This window comes from Mandrillus leucophaeus, unplaced genomic scaffold, assembly GCF_000951045.1.
Source record: "Mandrillus leucophaeus isolate KB7577 unplaced genomic scaffold, Mleu.le_1.0 Scaffold485, whole genome shotgun sequence".
Lineage (NCBI taxonomy): Eukaryota > Metazoa > Chordata > Mammalia > Primates > Cercopithecidae > Mandrillus > Mandrillus leucophaeus.
The window spans coordinates 2,365,196-2,368,809 of record NW_012105198.1 but is presented as its reverse complement, the minus strand read 5'-3'; positions in this window follow the sequence as shown (position 1 = coordinate 2,368,809).

The following is a 3,614-nucleotide window of genomic DNA, read 5'->3' as shown; positions in this document are numbered from 1 at the left end:
AATTAATCAATCAGAACTGTAAATGTAGATGTGGTCCTACAGACCTTATTAAAAAGAGTTTCAAATAGCCATTGCCAGTTCATAGGTATGCCGCTTAAACATGTTTGCCATTTCAGCCCCAGGTACAAAAGTTCCACACACAATGTTTAGAAGGACGACATTTACAAGGTTATAGATTGAATACTCAGCTCCAGCTATGCTGAGCTCATGAGCAATCAAGTTTGCTTAGTCTTACTTTGTTTCCTCCATTTGTAATACTTTTGTACAGTCAAATGAATGCTGATTGCTTTTGACAGGGCTCCTGGTATGATTGTTCAGGTTGTGCACTGACCAAGTGTGCTAGGTTTGAGGGCAAGTGGTGCCTAAGTCCAGCTTACATTTCTGGTTCAGAGCTGAGTTTATTTGCAAGAGCCCTTTTGTTCCTTTAAGTTGGCCCCCAACACCTTGTATGAAGAAAGAACCCTAGGTCTTGGCTCAGGTTCTTCTTTAATTCCCTAAATGTATGTATGCTTTTTCTAGCTCCATCTTCCTCCTATGCCTGGCTCAAGTAAAAACCCCCTGCTTGGTCACTAGAGAACTCAGAAGCTCCCAGGCTGTAGGGGGAGGCCATTTAAGCCTTCTTTATAATGCTCTGCTTTCATTCTATTGGCAGAAGATCCCACCTCCTATAATTATGTTCCTCCAAACTTGAGTCATCTCTATTCCATGTCATGTTTTTATGTAGCCACTTGCTGCCTTTGCTATTAATTACTTAATATTTAAAAAATAAATTTATTCATAAATTGGCATGCACAAGAAAAAAACTAAGTTGCAACTGTCAGTGGAAAATAGATGTTAATTGACATTTATTTTGGAGGCAACTGTGAAAGTAAATATTATGCTATGAAATGCAGAACTATAAAACTCCTGGAAGAGAATAGGAGAAAATCTAGAGGACCTTGGACATGACAATGGCTTTTTAGTTACAACACTAAAGGCACAGTCCAGGAAAGAAATAATTAGCTGAACGGCATTAGAGATAAAGATTTCTATTTTGCAAAAGACAACGTCAAAAGAATGAGAAGATAAGCCACAGACTGGGAGAAAAAATTTGCAAAAGACATATCTGATAAAAGACTGTTTTCTGAATATATGAACAATTCTTAAAGTGTAACAATAAGAAAATAAATATGCCAAGTAAGAAGTGAAGATGTCTTTTGCAAGTATTTGGAACACTGATAACACCAAATGCTAGCAAGGATGTGGAGCAAAAGGAACTCTCATTCATTGCTAGTGGTAATGCAAAATGGTATAGCCATTTTGGGACAGTTTGGCAGTTTCTTACAAAAGTAAACATACTATTAACCATATGAGCCAGCAGTTGTACTCTTTGATATTTGCCAAAACTTTGAAGCAACCAAGGCGGCCTTTAGTAAGTGAATGGACAAACTGTGGTACAGTCAAACAATGGAATACTATTCAGCACTAAAAAAAAGTGCTGTCAGGCCATGAAAAGATGGGGAAGAATTTTAAGTGCGTATTACCAAGTGAAAGAAGCCAATCTGAAATGGCTACATACTATGTGATTCCAGCTACATGATGTTCTGGAAAAGGCAAAACTGTGGAGATAGTAAAAGCATCAGTGGTTGCCAGGGGTTAGAAGGAGGGCAGAGGTGGAGCACAGAGGATTTTTTAGGGCAATGAAACTACTCTGTATGATACTATAGTGATAAATACATGTCATTATATATTTGTCCAAAGCCATGAAATGTACAACACCAAGAGTGAATCCTCATGTAAACCATGGACTTTGGGTGCTACTCATGTACAAATTGATGTAGGCTCATCCATTGTAACAAATAGACCACTCTGGTGGGGGCTGTTGATAACAGGGAACACTATGCCTGGGAAGGGGCAGGGAATATATGAGAATTCTCTGATCAATTTTGCTGTGAACCTAAAACTACTCTCAAAAAGGTGTGTTTAATTAAAAAAAATTTTTTTCCATAGGTTTTGGGGAAACAGGTGGTATTTGGTTACATGAATAAGTTCTTTAGTGGTGATTGGTGAGATTTTGGTGTACCCATCACCCAAGAAGTATACACTGAACCCAATTTGTGGTCTTCTGTCCCTATCCCCTTCCCACCTTTCCCCCCTAAGTCCCCAAAGTCCATTGTGTCATTCCTATGCCTTTGCATCCTCATAGCTCAGCTCTCACTTATGAGTGAGAACACACAATGTTTGGTTTTCCATTCCTGAGTTGCTTCACTTAGGATAATGGTCTCCAATTCCATCCAGGTTGCAGCGAATGCCATTAATTCATTCATTTTTATGGCTGATTAGTATTCCATCATTCATATAAAAAAATATATATATATCTCTCACTCATTGATTGATGGGTATTTGGGTTGGTTCCATATTTTTGCAACTGTGCATTGTGCCGCTATAAACTTGCATACTCACATACTCGCATGTGCGATATCCTTTTCGCAAAAAATGTATTTAAGTTTTAAAAAGTTTTTAAAAAGAAAAGCTGAGAATGTGTTCTAGTTTAAATGAGAATAATGAAACATGACACGTCAATGAGGCATTTGATCCTGAGTTAGATCCTGTACCAGAAAAAGGATACCAATGGGACAATTGGTGAGGTTAGAATCAGGCTTATAAACTAGAAAATAGCATTTTATGAGTGTAAATTTCTGGATTTTTGTTAATAGTACTAGGGATATGTAAGAGGTTAGCATTTGGGGAATTGGAATATAAAGTATACAAGAATTCTTTATGCTATTTTTCAACTCTCGTAAGTTCAAAATTATTTCAAAACAAATTAACAAAGTTAAAAAATTACATATGCTGTTCTTGGCAAAGTAGGTTATTTTTGTTTTTATTTTAGCTAGTGTTTTTATTAGGAGTATTTTCTAAATTTAACAATGTAAAATACATTATTGATTTGATTATATGATATTTTCTTATAACTTAATGATTTCTTAATATTGAACCACCCTCATATCCCTGGAATAATTCCTACATGGCCACTTAAAAAAAAACAATAGATAGCAGTAACAGTTAAAAAATTATGCTATGAAAACCAAATATTGATGTTTAGTTCAAATTGATGTTTAAATACTGTTGTCTGAGGGCTCTGAGCCACAGGTCCAAGCCTCTGTTTGAAAAAGAAATGGCAAATATTACTGAAGTTTTCCAGGATCCATTTACATGATTCTGAGGCTATTTCTTCAAAAGAACTGAAAGAGAATTAACAAGGAAACAGCTTTCTCTCTGGTTTTGAATCCAATATTATTTGATGTGCCATCCAGAAAGACCAGATGCCTTAATTCAGCCTTCCTTGTCCTACAAGGTAGATCAGATGGAGGAGGTATCTGTTTTTTTAGGGTTTCATTTCACAAAATGTGGGGAAGTGGTTTATGCTAAACAACGTATCCCTGGCTAAATGTGGATTAGCACTTTCCAGATTTCATCGCCTCAAGCCAATGGTTATTTCTTAACCCTGATTTCAGTGGGTCTTTTATTATTATTATTATTATTATTATACTTTAAGTTCTAGGGTACATGTGCACAATGTGCAGGTTTGTTACATAGGTATACATGTGCCATGTTGGTGTGCTGCACCCATT